The sequence below is a fragment of the Notechis scutatus genome, chromosome 3 (assembly GCF_049901735.1).
Source record: "Notechis scutatus isolate UNSWTSFEM ecotype Mainland chromosome 3, rNotScu1.2, whole genome shotgun sequence".
NCBI classification, from domain to species: domain Eukaryota; kingdom Metazoa; phylum Chordata; class Lepidosauria; order Squamata; family Elapidae; genus Notechis; species Notechis scutatus.
Genome location: NC_142011.1, coordinates 100,656,001 through 100,668,330, shown reverse-complemented (window position 1 = coordinate 100,668,330; position 12,330 = coordinate 100,656,001). Strand labels below are relative to the sequence as shown.

At 35.4% G+C, this 12,330-nt stretch overlaps 1 long non-coding RNA gene across 1 annotated transcript in view; it reads right to left on the bottom strand.

The window, feature by feature from the left end:
- Nucleotides 1-6,784, bottom strand: part of LOC148131300 (uncharacterized) — a 131,384-nt gene extending 124,600 nt beyond the window's left edge. Inside the window, exon 1 of the long non-coding RNA XR_015748712.1 lies at nucleotides 6,650-6,784. This is a non-coding gene — a long non-coding RNA (uncharacterized LOC148131300). The remainder of the gene's footprint in view (nucleotides 1-6,649) is intronic.
- Nucleotides 6,785-12,330: the final 5,546 nt, after the last annotated feature.

The window sequence follows — 12,330 nt, the reverse complement described above, 5'->3', positions numbered from 1 at the left end:
GATGCAAAATGTTGTGCCATAGCCAAATGCAATCAGAACGCATGGAATCTGGCTCAAAGGGTCCCATGCTAGCTTATGAATCTCTTTGCTGGTCTTTATTGTTACCATTATTACCACTAATGTTATTATTGTCACTTTCCTTTCATCCTCTTTGCTTTTCTTGTTTTATCTGTTTTATCTAATTTCTGATGGCTTTTATTGTGATGTAAATAATAGTAATTTAATCAAAGCAATGCAATACAATACTCTGGAAAATTGCTGTTTGGGCTATCATTAAATTATATCTCAGACCTTATTATGAAAATTAAAACAATTTCTGGAAACAAAAAAGATGTTAAAAATAGTTCCTTGAAATGTCCCTGTTGAACTTCAACAACCACAACTAATAATACAACAATGCCTGCTAGGAAACAAGAGATTGCTTATTGATTGATAGGAGTATTAACTTTCTCTTATTGTTATCATACTTTTTTTCCTCTGTGCATTTAGTCAAGTATTAAATACCTCCAGCTGACAAAATACTACGGAGCTGTTCTTGTCCGTGAACCTTAAGAAATCTACATGATATCTTGCACATTATACTTTGGCCTAGTCCAGGGCTGTCAAACTCATGGCCTGCGGGTTGGATGTGTCATGCGCTGGCCACACCCACACCCGGTTTAGCGAAGGGAGAAAAAGTTCCAATACGTCATGTGACACTGCCATGATGATGTGAATTTGACACCTCTGGCCTAGTCAGTGGAACTTTATAACAATGCATTACAAGATAGGGGAGACATTTAAAATGGAAATACAAGTGATAAGTCAAGAGAATATAGATAAGGACACTGGTTGAAGCTGGTTGAAGTTTTAAAAATTAAAGGAGAAATGAAAGTGATAAACCAAGATACTAACCTGGATAATGTTTTTTATTGATTTTTAAAGAATGAAACTTGTTAAAACCTTGCTGATACCAAAATAAAAGTTGATATTTTCTTATAGATAAGGGATGGGTTATGGGAAAAGAGTAGATCTGCTTGTAAATTTATAAGGGGTAAAGAACTACCAAACTTGTTTATATATGTTATGATGAAGATTGGGAGTCATTTCTTTATATTTCTTTTTTATTACACTCCTTCTCTTTTCTTTTATTTCTTGTTTTTTTTACTTTTTCTTTCTTTGCCTTTTCTTTGCTATTCTTTTTTACTTTCCTTTTTCTGAGCTTAGTTTGTATTAGTTTTCATTATGTAAGAAGCTCCTGCTCAAGATACCTTCACAATGAGGAATTATATCCAAACATAATTGACACATTTAAACAAAATCTGGAAAAGCCTTCATCTGTTTGTTTACTTCCATTTGGGACCAAAGGACTAAATTTTTGTGGATGTCAGCAGAAGAGCTACAAGATATGGAAAAAAAATACCTGTCCCATGATGGGATGAGAAATTAACTTTCAAGTGACACACCTGGAAATGAAGCAATTCTGATGGGATAGTTGTGGGCAGCCATCAATACTTAATTTCCCCTTCCCATTGGACTGGGAGGAATCTTGATCTCTGTGGCTAAGATTAATTAAAGTAATTAAAGACATTATCCAATTGTTCCTGATCTAATGGTGCTTCAACATAGTCTTTACAGATTACACTGGCAAGGATCTGAAAGTGAGCCATCAGTAATAGGAACATAATTATTTCTTGTGTCATCTGTACCATCTAAAGGGGCATGCTTTAGAGTAGGTGGTAGGAAATGAGATTTTATTAACCGAAGTAGAATGTTGGAATGAACATAACCTGAAACAAGAATAGTTCAAATGTGATACAAAACTCAATGCAATTGAGAATCCTATCTGCATAGGGTACTGGCCACTTGTTAGATCTTCTCTGTTTGTGGTCAGAAATAAATACATTAGAAATGAACACTTACATTACATTATTAAATCTAATAAATAATACATTGTTGAATGCTCCAAAATATATTTGAATGTTGAATGCCCCAAATATATATTTACACCATCCAGAATACATTCTGGAAACATCAAAATTGCTTCTGATTTCATGGAGATGGAGTTGAAGCTATGTTTCCAGTTTTTGTGGGTATTTATATGTATGGTATTCAGTTTTGTTCGGATATTTTCCCACGACATTATAGTTGTGCTTTTAAAGTTGTAGTGATGTTTTGGCAGAATCTCATCTGCCATCATCAGGCTTGTGCATTGAGTTCGTTTGTGTGTCAGGCTTTCACAGCCGTTTCTGTTTTAAATTTGGTGCTAGCCTCGTGCTTTGTTAGAATGTTTTTTTCTTCATCCTGATTAGTTGGGAGTCTTGGTCTGTGTTTATTGGTCTTGGAGTTTGTTGTGTTCTGCTTGATTGGTGTTTCTAATATCTTCTGTCTGTTTTGTAGCATTTTTTTTGTCTTAATTAACTGGCAACATTGTGTTTCATGTATTGGGGGCTTTTAGTGTGGCTTGGCTTTGGGTGAATGGCCGGCTATCATTTATTAGGAAGCTAGGTTTCATCTGGGTGGCTAGCTGGGGTGCGTTTGGAGGTATCAGAGGAGGGTCTGTTTGTGTCCAGGTGTTTGTTTGGCTTGTCGTGTGGAGATTTTTTTATTTGTGAGTGCAGGCTTCCAGATAATTGACAGTCTGGTGGAGTCATCTCTTCTATTCATGCTAGAGAGAGAGAGAGAAAGAGAGAGAAAGAGAGAGAGAAAGAGAGAGAAAGAGAGAGAGAAAGAGAAGCAGACAGACAGACAGAAAAACAGACAGAGAGACAGAGGAGAGGGAGAAACACAGATACACAGACACAATATCCCTTAGGAAAAATCTTTTTTTTTTTTTAATAATGGATTAAGTTTAAGAATTTGAATTACTAGTTATCCAAATCCTAAAAGGAAATATAATTAACTGGTTTTAAAAATCACTGATGCAATTTCCATGTTCAATACAGAAAGGAGGAATGATAATTCCAAGGACATGAAAAAGTAAATATTTAATGTAATAGGAATGAGTAGCCCAAATCAGTAATGTGGATTTGGCAATATTGACAGATTTACCATGGTGGATTTGCCCACATTAGTAGCACTGAATTGCAGGAAATTTTAATAATGTTACTTTACAGATATGCAACAAGTGAATACTTTCAAATTACAATGTTCTTGAAGTGCTTAACAGGCTCTTTCACATCCACAAATGAATACATATTTGGAGAATTTAGTGTTGGTTGTTGGTTACCTGTTGGTTAATTCAGATGCTGATAAATGAGCGGAAAGGAATAATTTTCAGTATGTGTGTTTTAGTCTTTATAAAAAGTTTTGTCAATAGAACAGGTTGGAGTATACTGAGTTGGCAGAATCATAGAGCTCAGTCAAATAAGAAAGGCATGCTTAATAAAGAGAGCTTAGAGTCTGAATCTTATAGATGCAAATTCTATCTTGACATGCTATCTCAATATGCCTACATACCATCTACAGATAATTCACAAAGGGCAAACCCTGGGAATAGCATTATAATGACTATGAAAAAAAAAAGATATCTTTGATGGATTGTTTTTCCATGTATACAAATGACTAAGAAAATAAGTTGCATCCTTTATGATTGCTTTCCATATATGAAAGTGACCATGAAAACAAGTTATATCCTTGATATAACAGGTTTTGCATTTGTAAACCTGAAGCAGATCATGCCAAGTTTTTTTTTTTTTTTTGTAGTGAATGGGTAGCCTATACTGTAGTTCTACCTTAAATTCCCTGGTTCAATGTCCAGGTCTGACTCTTATTTAACAAATTCAATGAGGTGATTTACAACTGTTCAGTTCCCTACCATTCTGTTCTCCAACTAGATTGAAAGCACTTACTAAACCCAAAAAGTAAACTCATAGTTGATTTATTTAACTGTGCTTATAAACAGCATTTTAGGAGAAGTTATGGCTCTAACTGAATCAGTATGGGATGGCAAGGGGCCTATTATCATGCTTTGGAAAGCGACATAAGCCCCCAAGGTGGTGCTTGAATGGCCTTCTGTTTGATGAGTGATATGGACTGATTGTAATATTTTTGTAGAAATAGCATCCAAGCATTTTAGAGTTATATTATGGCAAGGACAATCATCTTTAGGAGTATTCTACATTCCATCTCCCCTCTAAACTACATCACCAGAAGTCAGATTAGAAAAGAGTCACAGCTCATGCTGTGCTTGTGTAAATACATAGTTTCAAAGCAGGAGGGAGTCTGATTTATATTTTAATTTCCACTCAGTGTGCCCCATCTTGAAAAGTCTCTCCATTCAATTCAGATAAGGTCCACCCTTTAAGAGAAATGGAAGGGATGAAGTTGTCTCAACATGTAAGAGTAGTATAAAGAGATCTTGATGAATTTCCTGATAGAAATAAAGCTAGTAAGTTTTGCTTTTCAATAGTTTTGACCCCTTGGACACTTACTAGTTGGTTTTAGAAATGCAAATAAGAGAATTTTCTTACTGATAACTAACCTTAAGAATTCATATGTTACATTTTATTAGTTTACTTATTTATAAAGACACTGTCATTTTAATTACAGGGCATTTTTAATACCTGACAAATATCTGCTTTCAAACCTTTATTAGCTTTAATTTCATCAATATTTAATGAATTGATAATTAGTGCTAACTTTTAGAGCTTTGCGGTATGATATATTGGTGCATAACTTTCATCAAGGAAAAAGAGTAAAATATTATGACTGGAATATAGCTATAAAATCTGTGCTAAGGAAAAATCATAAGATTATTAACTAAATTAAATTGTCTAATTTAAATATAATTGTAGTGGTGTTTTTCTTTAAAAGAAAGCTAAAATAATCCTAATAATGTTGCATAAATGATTTATTTGGTTGAATGGATTCTTTAATACTGAGGTCTGCAATATTATTTAAGATTATGTAAGGAAAAAACAGATTAAAAAGGAATATAGACAAAACTATGTTAATATTATATGCACATTATATATATATATGCACAACTGTAATTACTGTAGTTTTTTGTGGGCTTAAAAAAAAACTTTTTAAAACAAGCATGAGTTCACATAATTGTATTTCCATACTGGGAAAGAATTGGACTAATTTTTTTTTCTTCCAAGGTAGTTACAGTAACCATATTCTGACTTTTTTTTGCTGATTTTGCATAGTCTCCTGATAAAGTCAACTGACAACATGTTATGTTATCCACAGAAAATTTATACATACAGCACAAATATCTTCAGAGGGAAGCTCAAGAAATATATTGGCTTTGGAAGCAAAGCCCTTCCTTCCTAATAGTAGGATCCTATTACCTTGAAAGACAATATGGTTAATAATCATATAGCTATTAGGCATGTGGTTGAGAATCAACAAGCACTCCCTGATTTTACACCTGTGTGCTGAAGTTCTACCTCATCCAAAACATGTCAGTCCCAGAGTACTTAGTCCTTGACTTTCGCCAATTCATTTAGTGACCGTTCAAAGTTACAATGGCACTGAAAAAAGTGACTTATGACTGTTTTTCACACTTATGACTGTTGCAACATCCCCATGGCCATGTGATTTAAATTTGGATGCTTGGCAGCTGGTTCATATTTATGATGGTTAGAGTATTCTGCGGTCATGTGGACAGTTTTGTGACCTTTTGACAAACAAAGTCAATAGGAAAGCCAGAATCACTTAACAACCATGTTACTATCTTAACAACTGCAGTGATTCGCTTAACAGTTGTGGCTATAAAAGTTGTAAAATGGTGCAAAACTCACTTACCATATGTCTCACTTAACAACATAATTTTTGGCTCATTTGTGTTTGTAAGTGGAGGTCTAGGGACCCATAGCCTCACTTTGTCTGGATTTCATTTCACCTTGTTCTTCCTTATCTCACCCATTATTAACTTACCAATTGCTTCCTTGAAGTTGGATAGCATGGAGAAATTATATTGGGTGTCAACAGATAGTCATGGTTTCCCAATCCAAACCTCAAAATGATTCATTGATTTCATTTGCTGTTAAACAGCATGGGAGAGAAGATGGAATGCTCTCAACCCTGGTCTGGGAAGCACAACTAAACAGCATTCCAAAAACTCAGAGGGATCTATAAACAATTGTTTATAGAGGTTTGGGGGAAGTAATAACACCACACCAGAACCCATTTCCCTCATAAAAGCACATAATGGGTGGAGCTTTTGTGAGTTCACATCAGGTGATTAATAATTCCAACTGTGTGCTCACTTTGATTTGTTGTTAGATTTCTTCCCCTTTTGTTCATCTATCATACTCCTTCTCTCTGCTCCCTAATAATAAAAAAAAGCTGATGTGACATAGCAGAAAGAGGGCAGTCAGAATAATTGTGACATTTCCCTGGGCTATCTCTATTTTATACAAATCAATCAGAGTTTCACGTAATAGAAATCAGATTATTCCCCAAGAACATTAAAAATTGTTGTACCATGGAAAAGACCATTTTTATCACTCTTCCACCAGATGTCAATTGGTCCAAATGTCATGTAACAGTAAAAACATAATTATGCACAAATATGCAGTCAATGGCCTAATTCCATAAAGGTATATTATAGCCAGTAAGTCAGTTCAGAAGGGTAAAGTGAAGTTTGGTAAAGATTCCCCCAAAATGGAACCTTTTCACTTCCTCAAATGACATGTAGAGCAACATAAAGTTGGCCTACCTGTGATGTTTGCCATGGAGTCATAATTTAAGAGGTGCTCAGTCAGACCAGAAGCAGATTCATCGAAGTTTTTGAACATAAGATGTGGGAAACAAGAGTGCTGAATAGAAACAGCATCTTATGTAGATGATTCTGGGGTTGAAAATAGATGGGATGAAGAAGATCAAAGGCTTATCTGTAAGAAGATCTCCAGCCTGCCAATGTTCTTGAGACTGAATAAGGTGAAATGCTAATTGTGTAAGCCCTTTCCTTAAACTTAGACATATAAATAGGAATAGTTCTAGTAATTTGAAGCATAGAACATAGTGCATACATGTTTGGAATAAATATATTTGGCCTATGCTTATTTAGAATACTTTAAAAAAAAGCTTAGAGGAAAAATGGTATGTGAAAAAGTGTAGAATATAATATTCTACAAAATACCTACAGAAGGCAGGAGACTCACTCAAGAAAGAATGTGAAACAATCAGTGAAGCTTGAAGTTGGAAAGTAAAAGTACTTGTCTGCTCAAATAAGGTCTAGCTAATACTCAAATTGCTTCTTCCTGTCTCCTTAAATTTGAATAATTGAGAAAAAACTCTGGACATGTTGGTGGTCCTGCCTTTTTTTCATTCAGATCTTGAAAGTTGTATCCATGCATTTGTGGCAACACCTGTTTTTATTTAGTCAGATGTGACTGGAAAATCATCCAAGCATGCTGGGCTTCATTTAGTAGACACTGATTTCCATGTCTTTACAAGGTCTATCTGACTTTTTATATTGAACAGGATAGCACTGTTAGTCATATGGCAATGGTGGCTGCTCTTATAAATCTCAATCAGAGTCCTGCCCGCCCTCAAAAAGGAGTAATTTTGGCTCATGTACAAAACTCAACAACCAAGTTTAGAATGTGCACCAAAAGTATTATCTATGTTTTCAATTTGCTTCAATTTGTTTTCAACATGTAAAAGGTAATGTGCTGGTTATTACTTGCAAGCCATAGATGATCGAAGAGAAGTCTCTTCCACTGGTTGTTTTGGAAGGGCCCTATATGGTTTTTATCACCTCCTCTAACAAAAGTATGGGGTGCTAACTTTGTCAGTAGCTGTCCCAGTTATTTCAAAAGTATTGTCCAATTAAAAGCCCTAACTCCTTGCTAGCTTTTAAAAATGCCCTAAAACCCGTCTTTTAAAATATGCTTTTAATTCTTGATTATAATTCTTGTTTTTAGTATCTCAATTTTTATTCTGTGTTTAAACAGCTGAGACACCTCAGGAATTGGCAGCATGACTCAGATAAATAAATAAATTTTAAAAAAGATAAAGGTAAATGTTACCTCTGTCCAGTCATGTCTGAGTCTAGAGTGTGGTGCTCATTTCTGTTTCCTAGCCAATGGAGCCAGCAATGTCTGAAGATGCTTCTGTGGGCATGTAGGCATCATGACTATATGCCAAAGCACATGAGATGCTGTTACCTTCTCACTAAAATGGTATCCATTTATCTACTTGCATTTTCATGCTTTCAAATTGCTAGGTTGGCAGGAAGTGGGGCAAAACCGGAACTCACCTTATCAGAAGTCTATTTAGCATCAGAACTATACAATTCATAGTCCTCCCTGGAGTATAGAAAAATTCTTGCTTAGAAACTTTGTAGCTCAATGCCATAGTTATTCTCTGTATTTATCCTCTGCAAGCCATTTTTTTCCAAGGCAATAGAACAACAGTGAATGAAAGCACTGAACAATAAAAACATTACAAATTCAGAAACTATTACCCCCTTAACTTGCAAATGGACCATACAAATGGACCAATTTAATCTACCTTACACAAAATGGTAAGCACATTTAATTTAAAATTGTTAGGAAAGAGAATTGGCTAGCTCTTTTGCTGCTATTGCATAGTTCTTCCCCCAAGAGTGATTTCCCCTTCCCACTCCACTATATTTTAATAAGCACAGCAGGTAAACTCATGCTAGAATCTTGATCCAGTCTGTGTCCTTTCCCCATGTTTATATTTTACTTTTCGAAAGCTGTTCACACAATTGCCCATTTGGCAAGATGTGGCTGGGAGTCTAGGAAATATTCTGCTGATTTACTGTGATGGATGCATTTTTTCCGTATTCTGCTTTTTTGCTATAACTTTATGCTAATATCAGGGATAGAACCAGTCTTTGAATCTACACCTTTTCTCTCCAAATACTTCCTTCCTTATCCTTAATTCACTTTTGCCCTTGAACCATGTTCTACAAATGCAGGACACCTGGGGAATAATCTTAACCTTGTCTAACAGGTACAATAAAAAAAGATAAAATTGCACTGTGAGTTGGTTATTTTTTGTCATAAATTTGTTTCATATTATGGATTTGATTTTTCTACTTTTTGGAGAGGTTATTGTTCTTTTTGTAGTGGAACAAATGGCTAGGGTGTAATATTATTAATGTATGCAAAGTACAGCTTCCTTATCTGACACTATTCATCATAACCCAATTAATCATATGCCAAAGAACGCAATATTCTATTTCAAGTATAGGCCAATAATTCTTGGTGAAATTAAATCATCTTTCAGGAATATTTCATTTCTCCAAGCTAATAATTCAATGCAAATGGATTTCTACAAAGAAGACTAGGGCATATTTTGTGATCTTTTCATTAGGTTCTCCATCTTGTGTGTGTAAAATCTTTTACCGCGTTCAAAACTGACATCTGCTCTTAATTTCCATTTTTACATAGACAATGAAAACAAGATTGCTTGGCTAGCTACACTATGGGTGTGTAGTGTTGAAGCTTGCTACATAGCTTTAGACAGGTTAGTATCTTTAGTTTCATTTAGCTCATCACTTATTGTAAGAATAAAAATTACCCTAATTTTTGGGGGTGGGGGAATTCAGGAGAAAGATATCAGGAGAAAGATTTTACATTTAACTTGGGAGCATTGTGAAATCACATGAACACAGTCTTATGGATGCTTCACACTTTACATCTTTTAGAAGCAAGACTTATATATTTTTGGAGTTGTTGGTATATAAGAGAATCATAATTGTTCAGTATATGCCACAATGACTTCATATGTGCCATGACAGCATTGTGCAAATTGCTATGATCCCTGGAGCCCCCTTCCTCTATGGATGCCCAATAAATTGCAACAGTCAAGGTTCCTAACCCCGATTTTGTTAATGCTGATTGTAAAGTTTTGTAGTAGAAAAACTGTCCATGATAGCAGGATGATTAACACATTTTTTCCTGAAAATATCATTTTAGACTTTTCCTTCTCCCTGATTGGCCCTAAGCAAAACTAGATCACTATCTGGAAGATAAAGGGTGTTAGGTCATTTGTAAAAGAAATACTAACAAACAATAAAGGAATTAAATATGCAACTATCTTTCCTATTCTGTAGGTGCTTCCATTTTTCTTCAATTCTTATTTGATTGATTGATTGATTGATTATATGCCATCAAGTCATTTCTGACTCCTAACAATGACATAGATTTTCAACATGACAATATATCCCTTCCCTGGACTTTCAATTCATCCTATGCTGCACTTATCACTAGTATAACTGAATCTATCTACCTTTCTATGGTCAGCTTCTTCTTTTTCCTTCCATCTTTCCTAGAATTAAAGCCAAATTATTTTCATCTAGCCAAATATGAGTTTGTGAAATGATATTATTTTACTTTCCGTATGTGACATTGAATTTGAGATACATGAAATGAAAATTAGTTTTTAGCTTTCAAAAAGAGTGAGCTCGAATTAATTGAGAATGTGAAATGGTGCTGGAAGAAAGTTTTTTTTTCTCCAAAATTTTCTTCGGGATGGGAATCATATCATATATGGATAATCCATGGTCTTCTCTCTTCTCCTCTCCCCTCCTCTCCGCTCCTCTCCCCATATGAATTTCTTTAAACTGAACTGGCTTGTCCTTGAATCACAAATTTAAATTGAATCACACCCTCTGTGGGTACTAAACTGCTCATTCTAATTAAACTAAAAGTGATCTTCAGAATTCAAATAGCTATGCTATAGAATTCAGGGAAATGGTCTTTACAAGGAAGGGGTCTTTCCTGGCCACCTCAGGAAGAGAGTGGACCAAAAATGAGGAAGGGTTGTCACATCCTTGATATTGTGAAACTGTGGCTTCATCTTGTCTTCCAACATTTGAGCTTCTACTGTATTCCTCCTTTGCCATGCATGTAAATGGAACTCAATCTAGACTTTTTCCCACCCACCCCCTTACAATTTTTATTAAGTGGGAGAGCTAGATATATAAATCTCACCCTAGAATGTGGCTAGCTAGGCTTTATCTAGCTCTATTACATTTTCTTGTAAATAGATCTTTTTTTAAGTTGTACATATACAACTTAATCCTTATGTTCCCTCTCTCAGAAATACTCACTTGCACATAGACAAAATGCTTCAAAATCTAATGTAATTTTTTTCTTGGAGGAGGGGGATAGAACATATTGTTCCCAATGGCCCCAAAGAAAGTATAGGTCAGTGACCATTTCTGAAAGGCAGAAACTAAAAATATCATCTTCAACCTACCCCCAGCTCACTAGGAAGGCAATATCAGATTGGGCTTTCCAGCTACTCATCCAAAGTAGTATTTCCCAATTTGTACTAGTTTAAGCAGTGCTTCCTTGTATGTGTAAGGAGCAGTTGTTCCACACCAGGCATTTGTTTATGCCCTTTGTGGCCCTATTATCTTAGGTTAATAGATTGGTGCATACTTTTACAGAATCTACTTTCCCAGATTCATCCTGGGAGAGTAAAATAAATCTGTTTTAGAACATAAGAGAACAGTTACATTCTTCTGAATTGTGCTCTGGTTCTCATCCAAAAACTTAGAATGGGGCATGAGGTTGTTTCAGAGATTTTCACATATGATTTTTAATACAAATGGTTGGCTCAACTTGTGAATGGAGTGGCTAGCCCTCTGGATTTAGACCCTGAAATTCTGTTGTCAGACTTGACATTTAGTAATGTTTACCTGAAGTAACACCTTAGTCCAAAACAGGAATATGGACACAGGAAATGTCTCTGAAGGAACTCTCTCACATTTCTTGGGCTGGAAAAGTAAAGGAGGACAAATACAACTTCAGGCTTGCATTAATGTAACCTTACAATAAAACAAAATTGCTTCATGTGCGTATGCTACTTGTCTGAACTATTGTACCTCACAAGGCTGACAAGAGGAGATGTAGACTACCTCTAAATATAGAAGCTTTATAAATCAGTAGGGCTTTTCCACAGTTCTTTTACTGGAGTGTTGATTCCTGTTTTTGTTTGTTTTGAGGCTTCTAAGAGTCTTATGGTTTACTGAAGACCCAGTAAAAAATTAAACCAAATAAGTCAGACCCAGTAAATAAACAAAGTAAGTAAGACCCAGGTAAGTAGGTAAACCAAAAGAAATTGCTTACAACATTCATTGTAAGGACTGTAATCACCACTATGTAGGACAGCAAACCAGAAGACTAGCAGAGCACATTTATAAACACCAACTAGCAATCACCAGCACTTTTAGGGTGAGTTATATGATTATTTGGGGCAAATCCAGGGGTGGGATTCTACCGGTTCTGTCCGGCTCTGTAGAACTGGTAGCTCTGAAGAGCAGCAGACATAGAACCAGTTCTATGTCTGCTGCTGTTTTGGCCCACCTGCCCACCCGGGCTCTTACCTGATCTTTTTTTCCTGCTTTTTCAACCT